The sequence below is a fragment of the Cyprinodon tularosa genome, unplaced genomic scaffold (assembly GCF_016077235.1).
Source record: "Cyprinodon tularosa strain WSP-4 unplaced genomic scaffold, ASM1607723v1 ctg63, whole genome shotgun sequence".
Lineage (NCBI taxonomy): Eukaryota > Metazoa > Chordata > Actinopteri > Cyprinodontiformes > Cyprinodontidae > Cyprinodon > Cyprinodon tularosa.
Window position 1 is genome coordinate 1,113,832 of NW_024039374.1, and position 24,110 is coordinate 1,137,941.

Sequence of the window (24,110 nt, forward strand, 5' to 3'; positions counted from 1 at the left end):
TGCGTCATCCATCAAACTTGTCAGATTAAAAGCTTACGGGTAGCGACTTCGGGGGAATGTCAGACAGGCAAACAACCACCCACCAACGTTCTTTTCCCCAAGACACTCATCTCTGTCCACTTAACACACAGTGTGTTTGATGACTATGTAACAGAAGCAGTTTGATATTATTATTATAAAAACATAGAGAATTTAAGAACAATCAATGTCACAGAACCCAAACTGATCATATATCACGCTAAGATTATTCCTTACAGGTCACAATGAGTGTATATTTAGCTGAAAATGTTTATCATAATACATTTTCATCAGCGTAGGTTTTACCTTTTTAAGGGTGCAACAAATAATACAAGATATTAGTTATATATAACTGTTTTCAGCAGATGCAGTTAAAAAAAATAATACTGCAACAATTACCTTAAGGTGGTAGCTTAGGAACCTAAAAAAATTTTTTTTTTTTAATCATTATCCCAAATTTAGAACTTGAAAATTCCCACTTTTGAGTCTGATGGATATTATTCACTACAGGAAGAATTAAGTTCCCTGATTGTTGCTAATGCTCAGCATCCATCTGCACTTGCATTGCTCAAATATCTTGATGAAGCATTAAAATAATGTAAATGAAGTCATTTTCTCATTTTAAACAGATTATACAGAAGAATTTTATAGAGAGAATTTGTTTGCAGAAATGATCTTTGCATAGTGAATAACCTAAGGTCAATATACATAATTTATAATTGTAAATACATTTATTAAAATCTGAGTATTTTTTAAATTAAAAAAATCTTGCACCTGTTCTTATTTAAGATACAATTATATATATATATATAAAAAAAACACTTATATTCCATGACCTAGAAAGGAAATCAGTCTGCAATGAGCAAGGAAATGGAACAATACATAAAATGTGAGTAAATAATTACAAATTTTATGGTTCTGGGCAAGGCAGCTCATTGTATGCATGTATCAATTATCCAGTAAGATTTTTTTCCTTTTTCATCTAAACAGATTCCAATGCAGAGTGTTGTTTCCCGAAACAGAGAATTCTCCCTTTTCTTTTTCCATCTGTCTTTATTAAATTTCCTCTCTACTTGTGCCCCCCACTGCTCTGAACATTTCTTCTGTCCTTTTTCTCCCTCCACCTCTTTCTCCACTAACCCTCCTCCCACACTGTTCCGCCTAAGCTTTCTCAGGGTCAATTAAGCTACAGTAACTAAACAGCCTTGCACCCTGTCACATTCCATCGAGGCGTCCTCTGTGAGGGACTACAACTTTCTCTAAAACAAACGGGCTCTGAAGGAGCCAGCTTCAGCAGCTATTACCATATGAACAACTCACTTCCTAAAGCACAATGAAGTACCTTGACAGAGCTTCTTTGGCCTAGGGCTGTCCTTCGTAGAACTGTGTTATTAATGGGGCATAAAGGAGGGTCTGTCTGCCCTGGTTTCTTCTTCTGCTCTAGGCTGGTTTACCTGACTCTACTTTCCCAACACTGTAAGACTCACCTCATGAGAGGTCAACTAAGCAGCACAGACACTCACCACTCACCTAAAACACACAAGCTCACAGCAGGGGTAGGGCATAAGTACAGAAAACAAGAGAGGGGAAGCAAAACCTTCTATGTGTGCACTTCAGCTCAGATTTCTGTGAAAGAATAATGTACACGTTTAAAGAAATAAGAAACCATTTTCTACAAGAAGTCATGCATCCATTTTTTTTTTACATCCAGTTACCTTGTCATATTACAGGATTTCTTGAGTCAAGAAAACAAAAGTCAAGAGGAAAGGTACACCTGTGAGGTTGCCTTGCTCTCATTAAACAATTATACAACCATTAAGTCAGAGTGGACAGCATTTTCTTGACAGTATTTGAGAACAATCAAGAAATGCATAGATAGAGCATACTGGGTTAAGCCATCATTTAAACCTAGACTCTTCTTGTGTCAACTGTGCCTTAACTGTTCTAAGGATCTCTTTGCTTATTGAGTTGCTGTAATATTTATTTTCCCTTTTGGATCAAGAAGGTATTTTTCAGTTGAATCGAATTGATTTTTTTGAATAAAGTAATAACTTATAAAGCATGCACTGGAGCAGCTGTTAGCAGAAGGTGAAGAAACTGTTATGTAGCTCATCTAAAGTCGTTCAACCGTAATACGTCTTAGTAGCAACCTTACCTTACAGTCTTAAAATATGGATCATGCAGAAAATGTGATTCCATATACAAAATGAGCATCCTTTGCACCACTGCACAGCCCTGAAGAAACAGTAGGTGTAGAGCTGCCATGTTTGTTTGGGCATTAGATTCGGGTGGTCCCTTGGTGCCTCACTTTGGACAATTTAGAGGCTTTTCTTATTGGGAGGAGACCCCATGGAGACCAAGAGTTTGTTGAATATATACACTCTGGCCTGGGGCACTGGGATTGTCCAGAAAGACTTGGAGTGTTCTTTGGAAGACAAAAACCTGTTACCTCCACTACCTTGTATTAGGTAGGGAAAGAAAAAAAAGGATGTAGGTTTGCATGCTGTGCTTTTCAAGAGGAACATTCTCTTATGCAAGAGAAACATCCTCTTATGCACAATAGTCTGTGTGGGTTTGACAAAAGGTTTGTAAAGACTGCAATAAACAACAAACAAGCAGCAGTGTCATATGGTAAAAGGCAAGAAAATGCCAAAGCAGAAACAGCTGAATGATTGCACAATAATTAAGTTCCAGGAAACCAAAGAACAAATCTGTAAAAGCAATTGTTTCAAAAGTGACACTAAATGCTGCTGTCTTATCTCTGCACCAAGACAAGAGTAATAGTTCCTCATCCACCTGCAGGAAACAGACTCAGTCTTTGCCATAATCCGATCCTTTGTGGATCTTTATCCCTAAAGGACTCAGAAAGCAAGCTTGCTGTTGCACCTAGTGAACCACAGAAGGGGGAAGTATCACATGCTTTAGTTGGGCAGCCAACATGAGTTTGTTTGTCTTATCTTTACATTTGATCTGTTCAGGGGGAGGACGCTTAGTTGAATGGTTCTTTGTGATTTCCCACCACAGCTTATAGCCTGCATGCTCAGAGCACGGACTGGGTGGGCAGAAATACAATCAGTTCTGACTGAACTCTAGACGGCAGTTGATGGAACAAAACCAAATCTATAGTATGTTTCGATGCAACAGCAGTGTGTCATTCCCCCCCCCCCCCCCCCCCCCCCCCCCCCCATTCAACAAACTGACAATTTATAAATGAGGAAGCAGTCACGCTGTCACAGACTGGCTCAGTGTTCATCTCTTGGCTTCTCTCTAAAGTTGGCTTTCATGAACACATAACAAAAATAAACAACAGATTGGGTTGTGAAGTGTTCTATTATGCAGCAATATTGTACCACACCTAGTTTTGGAGCTCCCAGTTGAGCTATAGGAAGCAATGGTGCCAAAAACAGTCAAGGCAGAAAAACTCTGCACTTGAGGTTAATTGCGTTTGCCTGTCCTCAATTTTCTAAAACATTACATTTCTCATACTTTAAATAATCTTGCAATTGTATTCACTCCCCTTAGACTTTCTTACGGTTGAAGTCTGGAAAAGATGTTTTATAACAACACAAAGCCTAGTTGGGAAGTAGAAAGAAAAGGATCCTTAGTTTTTAATTTTCAATTCACAAATACAAACTTGAAGTATGAAGTGCATTTATCCCCCATTTATCCCCCTTAGGCCATTCTTGGTTAATAAGTTGCTAAGTTAAGTAAAGTAAGACTGACTGGTGACATGTGTGAGCAGCAGTTTTCAAAGCTGCAAACAGCTGAATGTGAAGGTGATCCTCAATTTAATTCATTTGTACTGTCAACAAGCTTCTTTTCCTATATAAACCCATATTTAGCTCTTTCCATGTTCATCAACTCTGAGGGGCTTACATGTCTACACTCAAGCTGACCCACAACATCATACTGCCATCCCCATGTTTAACCACAGCACTGAATGGGCTTTATTTTTCCTTCACTCAAACAAATCTGAAAGAAGGTCCTGGATCCCAGGAATCTGAGCCTAGGGTCTTTCTGCATCTGAATGACGATCTGTCCAAGATGTATCCTGTTCTTCACCTTATGACTTCGGGAGAATGGCATCAGCATCCTCCCACCTTTATATTGCAAGAATAACCGGGTTCAAATAATGGTTACGTGGATCAGTCTTATTCTTTTCGCATCAAAAATGCTTTCTCTTGTCATTCTTTTAAATACTTTAAACAATGTTGATACAATTTTTACCTAAAATAATTCAGTTTAATAATTTAGTTTCCTTGTGACACAGAGAATCATAACACCCTCTTAATGAAGACATTTGACCAAGCATCTTCATCAGCCTGACTGAACGGCTGCTCCAGTTCCATAATCATTTGCTGCCAATTAAATTCTAGTGGGTCACCTAACAGATTAATCTTTTAATTGCTTTAGTCCTATAATCTACAGGTTCCCGCTGATCCCTTGTTAAACCTCGTTTCTCAAAGGGGGATGATTCTGGAGAAAACAGAGAAAAAGAGACTCAGAGAATCCGGCTTCTCATAGATCACATCTTCATCCAACCACAGTCATCCGACTCTCAGCCACATGTCCGAGTCACCGATATCTGATACAACGAATCCAGCTAAATGCCCTGATCATGGATCCCATACAGGCATGACACAGCATGCCTCTAACCTTATGGGAACTCAGGCTTGGGGAGATTTTACATTAAATTAAGTTTCCCCTGTTTCCTGTTTGCACAGATCTGGCTATATGTTTGTTTTGCGTTGGAATATTTGACACTCATCATTGTCATATAGCTGTCAACTTTTCCTGAATTTTTGTTATCGAATACACTTTTTTTGTCCATCCAATATGAAAACTCTCTGAGGTCGAAAAAGTTGCCTTCTTTGCGAGGTAATAAAATCCACAACTTGTTCTCTTACACAAATGACTGCCATACAGGTGTGCTTCTCATTCTGTCCGTTTAAGAGATAGCTATCAGTTAAAAGGGTAACCCAAACCCCTTCCTTAGTCAACACACTTTTTTCCCTCTGTGTACTCCTCTGCTCTTCATTACATTCTTCTGTGAATAAGATCTCAATTTAGCTCTGTTTACTAGGAGCATATGGTCGGCTGCTCTGCAGTCAGCAAGCTGTTCCTATGACTAACCTTTCCTCCATGTTTTCTCTTCTTTTTTTTTCTTGCTCCACTCCCATGACCACATCATATGATGACGTCTTGTGAGCACATCTGAACCATGAGCTGAACTCATGATAAAACTGGTTTTGTCTAAAAAGAGGAAGAAAACGCATGAGGGGAAAAGGGATTTATGATTCTATTGATCACAATCTCACCATCTGCTTCTGCAGCCTCCTTTTAGGTGTAACACAATGCATCCCAGGGAATTAATAACCACATCTAATGGCTATAAAAAGCTCCAGAGAATTGGCTAACATTCTAGCCGCTAAAATCGATATCCACCCTAGCCACAATCTTTATTTAATCTCAATATGGTGGCACAAGGAATTAGAGATGAAAAAACTGATGTGAAACTACTCAGCTAGAACATAAAGTGGGACTGATCCATTTAGATTATCTTAAATTGACCGAAGCATTCTTATTGCATCTCATCCGTTGAATAAAAATGGAGCGTGCTTCTCATTTCAGTGTCACTTTAGATCTCGAGTAGCAATTTATCAATTAATTCATTAAAAGCATCTCCTGTTTGCTCATCCTTTGCATTCAGCCTGATACTGTTTTCATCTGTGGTAATTAGCCCAGCCTTATAAGCAGAGAAATCACAGTAAAGTAGAAGTAACTGCACAATTGCCTCCAGGGTGGGACAAGCAATGAGAACGTCAAATCAGAAAGTCTCGGCTCATTATCCAAAAGAAGGATAAAAAAAAATCCACTGCAGGTAATTGAGGCAGTTTAGGTAGCGTCTTACAATCACCGTGAATAAGACTGAGAAGCTGATATGAAGTGGAAGTGAGAATAATCGAAACCCTGCAGTGGTCTGCTTGGTGCAATCAGCATTCCTCAGTCCGGAATGAAAAATCGGGACTTATGAGCAAGTATATCCATAAAAAAAATCCTCTGCAAAACTCAAATATAGGTACAATAACAGAAATCAAAACTATTTCGCTAAGGTTAAAAAACCTAGACCAAAGCAGGATATGTTTTTTCTTTTTGTGTGTGCAAAAGTTGTGTTTATCAGTTTAGAGTTTCAATTGAGCAGGAGGATTCTGCTTATCAGTTATAGGCTACACAAAGACAGCTAACATCGGTTTCATTATTGCTACTGTATTATAAAAAACATCCTAAAGTTTTGGCTTATGATTATAAAAGGTGTCGAAATAAGAAACGTAAAAATAAAAGAGAAGGAAACTATATACTGCATCATGTTTTTTTTTTTGTTGCTTCACTACTAATCACAGATGCTTTGTTTTCAGTCTATCAGAAAGATTCCCATTAAATATTTGGAGGTTTGTGGTCATAACCTGACAAAATGTGAGTCATTTCAAAATGTGTTAACACTTTTTCGAAGGGCTGTATACTCTGGTGTATTTCAAGCATTTCAAACTTGCCCCTTCATTGATCAGTTGTCAGATGTAGTGCCTCTAGGCCTTAATGTATTGTGTAAAAGTATGCTCAAGATTTGAGCATACTTTTGCCCAAGGTTGAATATACTCTTATGTACACAGAGAAGCTGTTTATGGGTAACCACAACCGTATTGTACACAGTGTAATAATGACACTAGATATCTATCTCAGTGGTCTGTTTTATCAGTGACTGTTGATTTACCAAAAGTCTGGGTCATCCAGAGTTAACCGCAGAGCACACACAGACCAAGCACAAGCGGCCACTGAGTCCTTCACCTGTTAACGTGTGAAACAAATGACTGCTCTAGCGGCGCCACTGTGAGCAAACCACCATGTCGCATCTTATCAGCTGGCTGCACGGGAGAGAGAAAAAAAGAAAGCCTGTTTGTACTAGATAGAGTCTGCAAAAATCAAGCGGTTGACAATTCAGCTGGGCCTGGGCCGTTTTTACCTCACAGGACAGAGCAGATTTAGCACAGCTTCAGGAGGAGGATGAAGATCAAAGACAGGTATGGACTGTATGACAACAACAGGCCCACGCCACAGGATCAGCTTAACTCTACAAACTCACTATCTTATCTAGGTCAAAGCTGTACCTCCAAAGAATCTTCCCACCTCCTTTTCCTGTCAGCTTGTTGTCTTTGTTGTTCTGTGCCGTGATGTAACAAACTGTAATTTTGGATTGTAAACTCAAGATGGAGAGCAGATAGCTGAATTAATCTTTTAAAGAGGAACCCAGGCTATTTCAATATCTGCTTCTTTAAAATATGAGCTGCGGCAACCAGAGGAAAATCTCTTTACAGCTCTGAATAACGTTTAAATCAAAGTATAAACCAGTGTTTAAAATAATCTAATGCAGAGCGGATGTATAAAAAAGAACAGGGGAGCATTAGACGAATTAGAATTAGTTATGGAAGCTGAAAGAAAGAACCATTACACATCAGTGAGACCCAGCTACTCCATGTGAATGATTAAGATGTTGTCTCACTTGTCTCTTGGTGCTCCTATCTGGTTACCAGGCTAGTATTACAGGAGTAGCTAGCATTACTAGATCTAATGCGTGCACCCTTATCTCAAATGTGCTCCGACCCGAAACAGAGCTGCACAAAAGGAGAAAAGGAGACGGATGGAGAGGAAGAGGGAAACTGAGGAGGCTAACTAATGGATTGGCCGTCTTGTGTTTTTCCGATCTGTCGGACTGCTCAGAACGTCACGTTAAAGCCTTTATGCAAACAGGATTTGATGCTGAGAGGGCACACACACATTATAGTAATCTGTCTAAACAGAGTTAATTCGCCGTGATGATGTATGTCCCACTCATCGAAATCATCTTCATAGGAGTCCAGCACCCGGCCAAGCTTTCTTGCTTAAATTGAAAATCCAATTAAATAATCAAGGATAAAATCTCTGTGCATGACTCAGATAAATAAACAGAACGCATACAGAGTTTAGCGCAACAGGTGAGATATGAAAGGACAAGAAAGCAATTGACTGAACTACTGTTCCTACACAATTATGTTGTATTAACATCAGATTTTTTCAGACTCAATTTTCCAGCATTCCCAGTCCTTGTTAGGGAGCATGAAACATAAACTACTTAAGTTTCACAAGAATTTATGATAAATATTTCCAAAGATTGTTGACATTAAATACATGCCATCTGTAAAATCGGGAAGAAAAGAAGGGAGGGAAAAACACAGAAGGGAAGAATGAAAGGAAAATAATAGGAGGACAAAGAATAAGGAAGAAATCAGTTAAAAAGGGACACACAGTGGAGAAGGGGAATAACAGAAGAAAGAGAGTAGCAAGGAAGAATGGAACAAAAAGGAGAAAAAAAGCAATGAATAGGGAAGCTTGAAGGGTAAAGATGTAGAAAGGAAGAGAGGTAGGAAAAAAGAAAAGGACAGAAATAAGTAAAGTGCGCTGAAAAAAACCAAGTGTTAGATTTAATGTGCTTGTGTTGTATGTGCACGGTTAATTCAACACTTGTTTAGTCTAATTTAACTCTGTGGGAGTTAGTTCCTCCAAAGAGTTAATCTGCTGAGATGTGTGAGAAACACAAGAAACCCTTTTAACAGAATTCATCCCAGAAATCCAACCTGTGAACTCGTCACCGTTGTGGTGTAGGATGTCCTGTAATTAGAGGGTTGGTGGTTTGAATCTTGACTAAATCTAACATAGTCGGTATGACTTTTGGGCAAGACACCTTCCTGGTATGGAGGTCAGACGGCCTTGAGGCCCCTCACTTCTGTGACCATGCTCCTGAGCAGCTATTTAATACTAAAATATATATTTTCAACACTTGGTCTGGTTATATATGGTTTTGCAATGTAAAAGGTTAACTGATGTCAGCATTTTGGACTTAACTTTACTTAATTATAGGGATTTTAGTTATAGAGTAAAATAATTTTAACACTGGAAATTGTTAGCCTAGTTTCACACTATCAAAAAAATCAACACCAGTTAGAGTTAAATTAACTCTGAAATTATGGCACTACCATTAAAGTAACTTTCACACTGGGAAGGACCATATGTAACCTGGATCAGTTTGGAAATATACTTTTTTGTGTTACATTAACTGTATTTCTAGATAAAGTCTATAAATATAAATATTTTACCTACTCGTATTTTTTTTCTATACTATATAGACCTGAAATATATGTGTTATTAACCGTATTTAACAACTAAGAAACAGAAACTGGCTTCACTCCAAAATTTTTAGTCTCAACTTACTCCAATTAAAACATGGATGCAAACCAACAAGGTCCCTGACCTAAGGTGGGCTCACAGAGACTCACGCACTAGAGTTGATGTTGTGAATAATCCACTCAGCGAACGTTAACAGTATTCAAATATCTGCGAGACTTTTTCCTAACAAATAAGGGGGAAAAGGCCCCCAGTATACTGTGATGAATGAATCAACCCAAGCATGCTGTGAACATTATCAGAGTGGGGGATGAATGAATACATTATCATGCAGAGCACAACTTCACTCTTCCTGTCTCACAGCTTGTATGTCCTCTTGCCTATCAAACCTGCTCTCCTTATTACCTGCACACATACAGAGCACCTTTTGTCCATATTAAAGGGGAATGGATGGGGGGAGGTTAAAAATGATTTCTTTCACGAGAAGTAATTTTGAAAAAGAGATGTCTTTCTTTCTTTCTTTCTTGCTTTGTGCGACTCAAAGCTCCGCTCCCTGCCACCTTTACTTTACTCTGCAGGCTATTTCCACTGCCCCCTTTGACAGACTGTCTGGCTTTCAACTTGTCTTCTTAAATATCCGAGTTAGCTCCGTGAGTCTGTGCATTCCTCCGTTCCCCTAACCTGGATATCTGCATGGCTGTCAGGCTGACTGTATGACTCTGTCAGTTGCTGCTTTCCAAACATTTTCTTACATCTGCCACATTTCTGTTAGAGATTTTTCTGCTAGGATGAATGCTTAAAAGAGGCGTACTGGCAGTCGAGTGTTGTTTGTTTCTTTTGAACAAGTTTCACTCATAGACATCGTGTTAGGTTATAATTGCACTGAACTTGATGTGACTCCTACTAAATAATCAAAATATTTTGGATTGATTTTAATAGAATTTATATATAATACTTTTGACCATATGATGATAAACTGAATTGAATTTAAGGCGATAAACAAAACTGAATCAACTCAAAAACCGAGACACCACCATGTGTTAATATGAAATTATTTCCTTTCCATTGCTTTTAAATGGCTTTTATAGCAATCTGCCATGAATAAAAAGAAGCAATTTCTTTACACGTAAATTAAAAATCATCTTGGCCAAAAACAAAGGAGAAAAAAATGTAATTCACATTTAGTTAACGACAAAAAAGCATTACTTGAAACACCTCTTGCTTTTCATTTTCCCTCTCTTATAATCAGCTTGTCTCAAAAGTCAAAGCTGGAAATAATGTCATACCTAGGTTAAGCAAACTCTAGGTGCAAGCTGGGAAAATATGTTCAATTTGCAGTTTTAAAGTGTAGCGATCTACTATAGGATTGGCTGTTCTTGCATGAATGAAGCCCTGGACAAGCCTGTCCCTCTGCCGCCACCCTCCCAACCAATTAAACTGAGGTAGTGGGGCGGTTTACAAAAACACAGGGATGCAAACTCCCCATTGACTGCACATGCACACAAAAAATGAAACACTTGTTGAGGGCACAGTTATCAGGTTCGTATCATCATCTATTGCACCTCTACTATGTCTTTCTGTAAGCAGCTACTCATATAAAGTACATATCATTATTGTCACTCAATGCTAGCAATGCAAACTAATAACAATTTTTGTATCTCAATGCCATCCTTGTGTATAGGTTGCTCTGGAAATAGGTACAACCATACAAAATTGCTGTTCTCCTGTTAATAAAAGGAAATTCCTTATATGTGAAATCACAAAAAGGTAGATTTTATTATGATTTTGTCTGGAAGACTATCTGAGATAGATAAAAATGGGGAAATGTAGATAAGTATATAGGACAGATTCTCAATTAACAGTTTATTCCTATGAGGTTCATAATTTATACATGGAATATCAATATCAAGAGTGTTTCCAAATTTTCAAAATCCAAATTATCAGTCTACATGGATAAAAAAAAAATGTATTCATACGTACATGTACATTTCAATTTGTCTGTCAATTATATACAGTCCAATTTAGAGATACTACTTAGATAGAGATGCTATTGAACCTTCATGTTCAAAGTGAGTGCTGGCTTTCTAAGAAACATAATACCTTTCTAATATGATTCAAGGAAAAACAATCTGCTTCTCCAAACAATGTGGTGGATGTGTTTGTTTCTTTTTTGTAGTAATTCTGCACAGGATCATCTCACATTGATGTGTGTGTCTGTCTCCTTATTTACCTACGGTATTAGTCTCTCCTCCCGGCAGCAGCTAAAGCTACTGTCACACCATACATTTAATCAGCTGCAGCAGCTCTGAGCACATCCAGCAGCCTCCCTGTGCTTACAGAACTCTTTGCACATACGTGTGTGTAAGTGTGTAGGTGTGTGCGTGCATTAAGTGGGCCTTTGTGAGGCCTCCACTCAGCATAGTGGTGATAAGTACTCCCAGCCCAGCACTCTGCATGAGCTGATGGACAGACAGGCCAAGAACACTGGGAGCCTTGTGGTTTAAGCGTGTGTGTGTGTGTGTGTGTGTGTGTGTGTGTGTGTGTGTGTGTGTGTGTGTGTGTGTGTGTGTGCGTGTTGGAAAAAGGGGGTTGGGGGTGGCTGGGGGTTCGGTGGCTGGGGACTGGGGTGTGTGTGATGTGAGTGCTCTATTTTTTTCACCATCCGCGCCACCAGACCATGCCACATGTCTGCAATTTGTTCATTAGCTATGTAATAAATGTACACACACACACAGAGGTAATATTGTTCAAAGTTCTGCCTGATTGGATTGAGAAATGGAGGACCCTCCAGGGAATCTCTTGTAGTCTGCCAACCACTGTGACTGAGAGGATTTCTTAACAAGGCTTAAGACAAACTCGGAGGACGCACATGTTTTCTGCCTTTGTCTATTTTTGGAGAGAAACACTGTGAATCTAAACCAGTGGTAGTTTTTAATATGTCAGATATCGCTCACCACCCAGGGCGACAAAGCCTTGGAGAACCACCCGGAAAAAAAAGAGAAGAAAAGGTTATTTGGCTGCACTCTAAACAAGATTTCTTTTGCTAATTTTCAACTTTTATGCACATTTTTATGGCTATTGTAAAATGTTTGGTCCTTGTGTTTGCCTGTACCTTGTCTCGTTTCACTTTTTCCATCCTGTTCAGATAAAAGGAAATGTTGTCTTCTCGGTTTCTTGTGTTCAACCAAATTTTGCTCAGGGGTAGTGGTTAGTTTACAAGCAGATCTTAGCGGTGATATGGTTTATTGCCTAGAGCACCATTCCCCTAGGTTGCGGCATTAACATAAGAAGAATCATCAGTCTATAAATAAATAAAAAATCGATTCTGGATAATTTTTTTGCCAAAGAGAGACACTTTAATACACAGTTTTAGATTTAGACTCTCTATTAAAGCTACCTCTGGCTTTGATTGCTCTAATCCAGATTAAAGTGTTTCCTTTTTAGATTTAGAAGTATATGTGTAGCAAAACTAACAGGCCTGTGTGGGGATTTACTACCCATCTGGAAATAATCAATATTCACCAAGGACCAATTACAACAATGATCATCATTAGTGTGTCAGATGAGCTGAGGAAGGTTGCTCTAATAATTACCTAGCGTCGAGGGTATCTGATGGCTGTCTGAGCAGAGCATGTCCACTTACCCTCATAAATGTTTACTTCATGATGCACTACATTATGTGATACTGTATCTCCTCTGAGAGATAATTCAACCCCAAGTATTGCTGTGGAGAAAATCAAGAAATGTGCAGGATATACTAAATCTGTCTGGAATCTTCTGGCCTCAGATGGAGACCAGCAGCTGGGCTTGTGAGAAGACGCTGCTCTTTCCACATTCAGCGAGGCTCATAGCCTCTGGGAGAGTACGACTACTGCTCTGCTATGAGCATACAGATCGACTTACACACCGGCTTTCCTCCGCTTTGATGACGGATCCACACACTCATCCGCACATGCATGCCTGCCTTCACTGATACCCGAGTGCATTTCAGATTTGCACACACACACACACGCACATATGCACCTTTACCCCCATCCTCCACCTGGATTAATTCACCTGCTGCACCTGAGAATGCAAGTGCTATGATGTCACCTGCAATCCCATCACTTCAAAGGCACAAAAGCACTTCAGTGCCATCAGCACAGAGAGCAAGCACGACCTCTCGCTCCTTCCTTTGTCCCGCTGTCTCTTAATGGTAATTCCCCCTGCAGAAAGTCCACACATGGACAGGGGAGAATTACAGTGTTCTCTTCAATCAGATATTCTAGGCTTTCTGCCCACTGGCATGCATATCATGAACTACAATACAAATGACAAGCTTTCTTTATTCATCTTCAGTCTTAACCGACTTGAGAGAAACAAAAAAAAAAAACCCTGCATGAAGCTGAGTGCACTTAAATGTGCCTATGTGTGTCCATGCCCATTTATGTGTACGCATTCAAGTGAAAGGTGGTTCAATGCAGTTGAGAATCCCATGATTGCAGTTCTGGCAGTTGCCCCCTCTCTAAAAAGCTCCCGGAGGAATCGCTCAGAAGCAGGGTACAATGTGGAGGAAAAAAAGCAATAATACAGGAACCACATTAGCTCACGGTTAGACATTAAGGGACCGAAATTAGATTATGAGGTCATACAAGAGAACGAAAGCCTACAGACAAAACAAAGCTGATTTTTGTTGAAGTAATGGATAATGAGTACGGATAATGAAAATCTCTGCACAGAAAAGGTTTGGGAGCAATGGAAAATATCAGGAAAGCTAGAAAAAGCTCAATAGGGAGAAGAAGGAATGTAATGTAAAGCTGCAATGAGATTGCGGATCAAAGTGAAGCCTATCGCACCATTCAGTTGCTGTTAGCATGTGACTGATGAAGTCTAAGCTGTTATCATGATCCCCAGATACAAATAGATAGAGCTGGACTTTGAGACACTAAAGTAAAAAAGTAAATGTTTGAATCTTTGCTTTTTTTTTTCCATTTGGTGTTGACAGAGTTGGTTAATAAGCTATTTGGCTTTGAAGAAGCATTTTGGAAACACGGCAGGAAAAAGAATTAATGAAGTTACAATCTGTAAGCACTGCGAAAACACATTGATTTGCTAATTGGCATCTGCAATGTAGCATCCCACTGGCATTATTTCAATGTTTGCTTATTGTATCAAGAATACATTTGATAGTCTTTATACTATAATCCACAATATGTAAAGAAAAACCCAACCCAAAGCAAAAACTTCTAAAAAAAAAAAGTTTGAGAATCATGACACCTTTATTCATAAAAACACAAATCAGTTTTCTTTTTGAAAATAAAAATTCCTTACCAAAACCTGGTATACTTCAAGTTCACATTTTCAAGTATACTTATAAAAACAAAAGTATTTATTCCAAGTTTACCAGTTTCATTATTGCAAATATAATCAAAGTTTACTAAGAATTAAACTTCTTGTAGTCAGCCCCAATAAGTATAACTATAATTCAAGTTTACTTTGTAGTATACTCAAATCAGTCCTCCAGGTAGAATTTTATTTGACTATCATAAACTTTCAAGTATACTTTTAGTAAATAATCCCTTTATGTTTGTGAAAACATAACATATGGGGGCTGGTTTTCCCAATAATTGTGATTGGCAGTATTTCAAGGACTCTGCAGGAATCAAGAAATTATAAGAAAGAGACAAACAAGATAGAAGCACAGTTAAACCTGGCATCTTTGCAGCTTCCAATTTTGGCAACACTAAAGGGCTTTTTTAGTTTTTAATGAGTCTTGACTTAGTATTCAGTTAAAAATTCTAATTGACTCCCATACCTGGAATTGGGTTTTCTCCACTAGAAACACACCTGTAAAAAACATGTTGTATTTATGAAACCTTTACACTTTCTGAAAAAAAAAAAGCTCATTATTATAGACCAAGTTACTGAACCAGGTTTCTATAGCACTAACACAGATCCATATACATAGATAGTAAAAAACAAAATTAAAAAAGCAGGAATAAAAAGATAAAGTATACTAAAATAACATAAATAAATATAGAAAAAGATGTAAACCCAATCACATTGTTAAAAGCCTTTGTTTTTAAGAAAAACTACCATCCAAGAGAAAAAGCCTTTCTAATATTTTATGGCAACTTGTTCCATAAGATAAGATGCTAATTACTGATGAAATATTTTCTCGTTCTTTAGAATCCAATATAATGTGTCATATCATCTTGTCTCATGAGCTGGATGTCTGGTTCCCCTTCTAATCTGAACTGACAAAATCTGAACATAGAGAGAGAAAGAGAAGAAAATCTTGATAAGAGGGAAAGATACCAAGATTGTAAGAAAAAGCTTGATATCTAGAGATATTTCTTACCCTGGAATTTTTCATAGTGCTTGATTCACAACCAAATAACACAATAATAAACACACTTCAGCATGATTTAACATCAAAGCATCTAACCGAGCATAAAACTGGAGGCCCAGGCCCGTCTTCCATCTCAGCTCAGTGGAAAGCATTTCCATTGTAAAGTAAGATGAAATAAAAGCAGTTCAATGTACTGTGACACACCAAGATGCGCCAGGCCCAAGAGCACGCTGTTCACAAGATGATGCCTACTGTGAAAATATTCTTCTGGTGTCTTTAGGAGGCAGAGAGCACAGAGATGGAAATAGTGAATGTGTGTGTGTGTGTATATCTGTGTGTGTGTGTGTGTGTGTGTGTGTGTGTGTGTGTGTGTGTGTGTGTGTGTGTGTGTGTGTGTGTGTGTGTGTGTGTGTGTGTGTGTGTGTGTGTGTGTGTGTGTGTGTGTGTGTGTGTGTAAGAGGAGAGAGACAGAGTGAGTGAAATTGAAGAGATGCATTCGCAGGGGGAGATAGAGGATTTACTGCAGAGATAAAAATGGAATCCATTTTGGTTCTTGAAACACTCCCATCCACGATATAAGGACCTGCTTGGTGTGTTAGCCTGCCATTGCTCTGTCAGTCACATTCCTTCCCTTTTTGCTTCCTCAGCTCAGCTTTAAACTCTTCTTCGTTTTCTAACTTTTTAGACACATTTTATTATTTAAAAAAAATGCTGTCTACTTTATTTAATTTCCTCTCTCCTTTCCTTTCCTTGTCTTCCCCTCACATTTCCTCTCTCCAGGCACCCCAACACTGTCTCAGGTCCTGAAACTATGGCAACCGAATGAGAGAGCAAGCGCTCCCTATGATTAATAGATGAGAGATGCAGTGCCAATCGCTTGGGCCTGGGGAGGAGGGACAGATGCACTCAAACAACACCACACAAACAGTTGCAGAGAGCGCACACACCCATATCCACACCTCCTCCGCCTCCATCATTATCCACCTTTCGTCTTTTTGTCACAGAGGCCTGACTTACACACAGATACGTGCTATCAGTAATGTTAGAGCAGGAGAAGCAAATTAAGAGGTTGATCAACATGACATAATTTTCCTTATTGGCTCCGGACAAACAAACTAACCACTGGCATGACCACAGCCACAGCAGCGGTTGTTACCCTAATGAGTCCGTGCACGCAGCAAGGCCGTCCCTGTGACTCACATAACTCGTGTTTAAGAGCAAAACAACAGCAGGATGGGAAATAGGACATAATATTTTAACATCGCATACCGTGTTTGACATTATCTGGTCTGTGCTTTACAAGTTTAGCCTTTTTTTTTTTTTTTAAGCCAGACGTTTATCCAACTTTCAGGCGTCCCCATTAAAAAAGGCCGGCTGCTTACGGATTATCCCTTCAAATGCATTTGCTTTCAATGCCATTTGGGTAATGACAAAAAGAGGGGGGAAAAAACATAATCTGTGACAAAGGTATTACAACATGTTACTGTTGGATATGATGAAGTGTTTGAAGTAGGAAAAATCCATTATGGCATAATCTGATTTTTCTGTGTTGTTTCATCCAGCTTGCAGTCTCCTCAGCTGTTTTTTTTTTCCCCAACATCAGAAGTGCTGGAAGGCTGGCGGTCACTTTCTAATTCACTTAATTTCCAACAACAAAGTCCTGCCACGGTCTCAGAGCCAAAAAACAGACATCCAGTTGCCTGGTCCTCCATGCCTCTGGCTTTTTTTAATCTTTTTGGCCGAGTATAAAAACAAGCTCAGTCAATTATGCAAATGTGGAGAATATGAAGACATGTTAAAGGCATAAACGGTTAATCGAACAGTCAGAGGTGGACACATAAGGGTTCAGGCTAGTAAGAACAACACAATACAACTTGGACACCATTGCAGCCATGCGGGTGGTTGTGTTTGTGTTTGTAAGTGAAAGGCAGAACGAACTGGAACAAGACGCCGAACTGGAGATATGAGAGCGATTACATTCTGTGTGCCCCTTTGTTGGTAGAGAGCATACTAGAGTCTAATAGACACAAGGCATACCAACCTGCCATGACATTATGACCACAGGTAGGTGAAGTAGAAGGTAATGTTTATATTGTTCAGGTCCAAAAAAGCAGGCCAGATTCCCTATATGAAAACAGCTAAACAATCCTTTCATTTAACAAACAATAAATTCACATAAACTTTCTTATGAATGTCCATTATTTTTAAATATTGCAAATAAGCAATAACATAATACCTTATTTTTAACGGAACAAGGCTCTCCTACCATCTCCTGTCACAGCGCACTGGCAGGGTGCCATATCATCCATTAAACCACCACTGTTCACCTTGGATATTAACATAACACCACTTCCAAAGATATTTTTATAGACCTACTTGAAACCGTCTCCAGTGTCAAAAATGCCATTATAGTTTAAGCAAGTGCTTTTTAAAGAAAAAGGACATTTTACCGTCCATGTCAATTTGAATGTCATTTTAAGGTAAAATTGGGGATTATCTATACAGGAAACTGAAGCAGAAGGTAGTGTGCCACCAATAATCCTCCTGTGTGAAACATGTACTGTCTCAAACTAATATGAAAGCATATAATGCTTGTAAAAGTGAAACTTTGGTATAGATTTATATAACTTTTGTTCTTCATTATTATTAGACAGCTACTTTGTTAGAACATTCCTTGTATTAGTTTCTTCAGGACGTTCTCTCGTGACAACATCCCCTACACAAAAAAAAACATATGTATAACTTTAATGTTTATTAAAAATGTGTTCTTATAGATTATATAGAAGCTTTTCAACTCTTTGAAGATACTACAAAATATTTTTTGGTCTTTTGTCAAATAAGGCTAAGTTCACAGACAGTAGTGACCTAAATCCGATTTTCTTTTTAACAATACCTGTATATGATCTTTTCATGACAGTCTGAACAACAACAGGCCACTTGGCTATGTGGTTCTAAATCCAAGACGCATCTGATTTTTTCAAATGAGACCTGTGTCTGAACGGTCGCATTCACCTGACCTGTACAGTACACCATTAACAGCCGACAGAGGTCACTATACTGTATCTTGCTATGCAGAACCAGGAAGAAAAATGACCACGGAGGACAATATGTAGAGAGCAGTCTTTCTTTTGAATGTTCTTGAAAAAATTGGTAAATCTGGTTGGAAAATAAATGAAAGATTGCAAGATGCCCTCCAGCACTACCATCCATCTTTATTTCCATTAAGTGCTCTACTGCTTATTTTTGACAATTTAGTTGTATGAATGCAGTTCACACAGGACATCACAAACCTGTTGCATATATTTGGCAATGTGAACGACCATGCAAAAGAATTGGATTTCCCCCAAAAATTGGAATTTGGCATTAAGGTCTGAAATGTGAACAAAGCCTAAGATTTCAACTGTTTATAATCTCGTTTGAGAACCTCTGTTCAAAGATTTCTTATGATTTTTTTCATAACTTCATCATTTGAATCCAAGTCTAGAACAAAGAAACACTGTCCGACAATTAAACGGTCAAACAGACAATAGTGTATGGTGTCAATAATGACAGTCCTACTGTTCGCCGACAGGATTGACAAAGATTCCTGGATAGGTGTCAAAACATTTTCTGAAAAAAACTCAGCTTAAGTGTTTTGTGTTTAGAGTTTATGGTATCTTGTCCATTAAAATTAGTTTTTTCTTCTTTTTAGGTTCATCACTGATCAGTCGATCAGTTGAACCATATGGTAGAGCTAATTGTAAATATTCTCTCCATCTGCATATTTTTCCACAACAGCAACAGCTTCCACCAAATCTCCTCTGTACATTCATAGTTGTTCAGGTATCAAAAGGTGGTTGTTTTTCAATTGAAATTTAATAGCTTATCTATATTCACAAATAGCTACAAAGAAGCTACCATAAATGTTCTAGTTTGACTTGAAAGCATTAGGATGTGAGTAAATAAACCTCTAGTTCTGAAGACAAAAAAAAAAAAAAAAACTCACCGGCCTAATATCTCCTTTCATCCCACTAATGTCCTCCGTGTGTTTTTCTTAGCAAAAATGAAAGCCATTTATCAAATAATGAGCTCGACTTCAGAGGGTTGGAGAAACCATAGCCAGCCTAAATGAAAGAGATGGAGCAGGAGAAGGTTAAGTGGGGAAGTTTTTTATCCAGAAGGGGAGTTATGTTTTGCAGGATAGAAAATCATCCTGTTTTTTTGCCATCTGAATCACAGCAGAGCGTAATCGACCTGAGGTCAGCCAAGGAGCATTACCACGCATGTGAAAGACAGGTCCATGAACATGTTGTTTTTACTACCCTGAGCTGTATTTCTAAAGTCAAGGTGGGCCAAATTTCTCCAGCTATAGAGGAGGCTTGTCATTCACCATCAAAACATAGTGGTTTATGGGCCAGCAATTTAGAGAAATGAGGAATCAGAAAAATAGGTTAAGCATCAATAAATCACATCCAGAGGAGAAACACGGGCCCGAGTTTTCCTTGTACTCTAATTGTTATAAAAAAGAGCCCACACACCAAGGATGCACATCAATAAAACATGGCTTTTATAAAATATGCATAAATACACACACGGCTGAATGCTGGGTATTGACACTGGCTGAATGAGGAGCAGTAGTTAACAGCAGTTGGCTCCTCTAGTTGTTTATAATAGACGGCCAATTCATTTGAACAGGAGCAAAGCCATTTATCAATTATTCAGAGCCTCTGTATTCAGCATCTGCATGTGTCCTTAACTGGCAAAGGTAGAGACGAACTCCCTGTGCCTCTCTCTCCTACTCTCACACACACAAACACTGTGACAAATTCACATCAGTCACACACAAAGCCGTCCCCATTGCTATTGTTAGGGGATCGGCAGATCAAACGCTCCACAGAGCATTGCTCCAAATACAAGCATCAGCCCGGGTCGCTCTGCCGTGTTCCGATTCTCCGTGAGGACAACAGGCGGGCCATTGTCACAAAAGGTAATCACGCTGTAATTCATGTTTCTGCACCACGTCTCCACAGAGTGTTTATATAAAAACTGTTAAAAGGCGGGATTAGCCTACTGGGTTTGCGGTGGCGGTGGTGAACAGCCAAAATGAAATAAATTTTGTGGCATTTTTAGAGTGTGGAAGATCATAAGAAAAACTGAATCTAGAACATCTGACTGCCTTCAGGTTGATGTTTTAAGAGGAGCTGAGCAGGCTGTGGACAAATATTTGCATATACCGGTATATGAAATGGCCAATGTACAGATATATAAAAATACCAAAACTGAAGAAGTCCAGAAAGAAAATGTAGATGAATGACCAATAGAAGCATAACTCTAGCCCTGTTATAGAGCTCTCAGATGAAAACAAGATTTCCTTTACTCTCTTACCTTATCTGTGTCTTCAAATAGGCGGAATACTGATTCACTTAGTAACAACTTCAACACAGAGTAAATCAGTGTAGTTGGTAAAAAAGTTCCAAACCAACTGATTACTTCCATATCATAGTATTTATATTACATATTATATATATTAATTTCTTCTATCTGGTATCCGATCTTGACCATTTCTTTGGGATGTCAAGCATTAATACATTGGTAGGTTTAAAAACGCAGGCTGAGGTCACAGCTTCTCCCCCTGTTAAGCTTTGAAAGCATCTTGATGTGAAGAAATATCAGATGTTTACATTATGTCAACAGATCGATTACAATAAAAACAAGTGATCATTTCTGATCAACTCACATTCTTCCTGAGACAGGCATTTCTAGCAGGTTCAATATCATCCAGTTGAGCTTTTCAACATGGTACCAGTATCCCCCTTAAGGCACTTTACAGGACACATAGGTCTTATTCATGTCCAGTTGAATAGGAAAAACCTCTAATCAAAAAATCCAATCAACCAGAATCTCAAGATATAACCAGATTCCTCTCAATTCGTCCCTACAACCCTCTAAATTTAGCTTTAATAATCAGTTAAGTCAGTCCAACCGACTGCCTGCACTATTATCCCAGCTTTTACAAGATGGACAAAATATTTAAACTGCTCGGAGAGAAAAAGAAAGATGATCAAATTACTTAAGTGTTGTGTTTTTACCTAGTATTTCTGGAAAAATAAATATACAGAGCCAATAGTTGAATTATATTTCCCAAACAACATGTGCTGCTGCTGAAAATCAGCTGACGGGAGGCATTTACGGCTCCGCATTTTGATTCTCAAGCTTTTTTCACCCCAATCTTTTGCAAGCTTTACAATCTGTAACCAATATTTGGAGTTTTAAGCCTGCGTATCCAACTCCCCCACCCCCTCCCTTTCACAGCTCGTACTAATATCTCAGGGGGGGGAATCTTATCTTAAATACTGGACAAGGACGAGGAGAGTGGACAGGAGGGGGGGAGAAAGGGGCAACAATGGAGCAATAGGGTGTTGGCACTCATGTTTGTTATAATAAAAGATATATCTTTGACGTTACAACACTGTCTTTCTCCAGTTTTTTATGTAATATGCTACTGGAACATCTTCTTTTAATGGAAAACACATCTGCATCCTGGTTGGAATTGCATATTATTGATCCTTATTGACAAGGGTAATTATGACCAACGCCAAGTATAGCTACAAATCCTTGAAAACACTCAAACCAATGTATGTTTGTGCTTATGGATGGGAAACTGTCAAGAAAACCTACAGAGACAAGACCTTCCATGAAAATCCTAATCCAGGCAGAAAATCAATACTCATCCACATCACTTTGACTGTAGTGAAGGAAAAAAGGAAAAACTGTAAACAATACAGTTTCATTAAAATCCCATATTCATTGATATGTTTAATCCAATTTCTATGACATGAAAATAAATGGAAAACACCCTATGTTGTAAGCCTGCAGAGGTGTATTTTAAACTAAGCACGCAGTAAACTTGAATAATTTTCTTTTTTAACTTTTGAACACCTCATAGGAAGTTTAGTCCAAATTAAACATGCATTTTCCTACCAAGAGGAAAACTGTTTGTGAGCTCATAAAAGTTGTACCTCCATGTACCTGCTGATGATTCAGGCATCATCATCCTTCTGCTTTGCCTCTATTAGATCCTGAACAGCACCGTGGAGACTAAACAGACCCTCTTTATTCCAAAGGAGTAAACACCACCAGAGGACATTAAAAACGACATTTCTTATGTTTTTTGTTGCAATAACAACAAAATAAACCTTATAATGATGTGAAATTGTCATTGATTTGTGTAGGAATTATTTTTAAATAAGGTGTTTACGCATTGGTCATGTCCAATGAAGCGTATGCACTTGTCTCCAGCTGTACTGACTGGTGGAAGTTTAAAATAAATAAAAAATAGAATCTTACCTTCAGCTCATGAATGTCTATGACAGCTCTTTTTTCTATTTTTATTTTAATAATCCATCAGATCTTTCCTTTCAAGCAGTTCAGATGAATGAGCTCGATTCAGAATAACAGGATGAGCGCTACTTTTCTCTTGCGCTTCTTTTTGTTACATGCCGCGCTCAATTCGCACCTCTTTAATTCGGAATATCCATGAGAAATCCACACTAAACACAGAAGCGATGTTCTACTTTCTGAGGGTTTTTTTCCTCAGGTGAGAAGGACCGAAATAGGGGTGTCCCAGAACGAGCTAGAGAGGCGTACGCTGTCCTCCTCCACAAAAGCCGACGGTCATCCTATTTGGAGAAGCTTAGACTGGAGCGGAGCGCAGCGATCCCAGCTGTCACCCACCGGCTACACACACTCACACACACACACTCACACATACAGGGAGGAGCTACGTCTAAGGAATGGGAGCTATTGTCTCAATGGAGGCCAGTTATGGACAACTGTACTTCTATTTTTACGCAGCAGCTTTTCAGGAAAAAAAATGTGCAGCTTGAGGAAGAAAGAAAACAGTGACATATTATCAACTTATCCATGCTTCATACAGAATATTTATTTACGAATACTACTCGCAGTACCACACTCTGTTGTGGATGCGATCTCTCAGCGTCCACGCGCTCAGGACTGCTCTTTCTCCCACGGTGGTCTCTCTCTCTTCTGGTACGGGGCTGTTACGCATGAGCGAAAGCACGCGCTTCACAATTCCATAAGAGCCCAAGGCTTCACCTTTAAGTTGGTGTTATCACAGAAGCTAAAAAAAACACACACAAAAAAACTTTTAAAACGTTTTGTCTTATATTAGCCATAGTTAATTAACCATAATTAAATACAGTAAAAAGTAATTGTAGTTTTAGAAAGAGGACATTAATTAAGAAACAAATATATATTTTTCTTTTATTGTGATCCTCCACACAGATTAGATTAGATTACAAAAGTCTAATCTAAACCATCCCTTAGCAAAAAGAAGTTTATTCAAGTATACTAAAAGTGCACTAATTCAATACCTAAAATCAGGCAGTGCACTTAGAGTTTACTTATTCCAAACTATATTTCATATACTTAACAATAGTATAATCACGTGTACTTGACTATTCTATCGTTTACTTTACTATTTACTGAAGTATACTGTAAGTATACTTTAGTAAACTTAAAAATGTCCCAATTTAGTTCGAAGTATTAC

The 24,110-nt window shown here is 38.5% G+C and overlaps 1 protein-coding gene across 3 annotated transcripts in view; it reads right to left on the reverse strand.

The window, feature by feature from the left end:
- The window catches only part of sema6a (sema domain, transmembrane domain (TM), and cytoplasmic domain, (semaphorin) 6A), a 150,286-nt gene extending 127,020 nt beyond the window's left edge, over window positions 1-23,266 (reverse strand). For 2 of the 3 annotated variants that reach the window (XM_038308115.1, XM_038308112.1), the window contains exon 1: window positions 22,889-23,266. The gene's annotated coding sequence lies outside the window, so the exon portion shown is untranslated. The remainder of the gene's footprint in view (window positions 1-22,888) is intronic. The other variant, XM_038308114.1, reaches the window with a different exon arrangement.
- Between the last annotated feature and the right edge of the window lie 844 nt (window positions 23,267-24,110).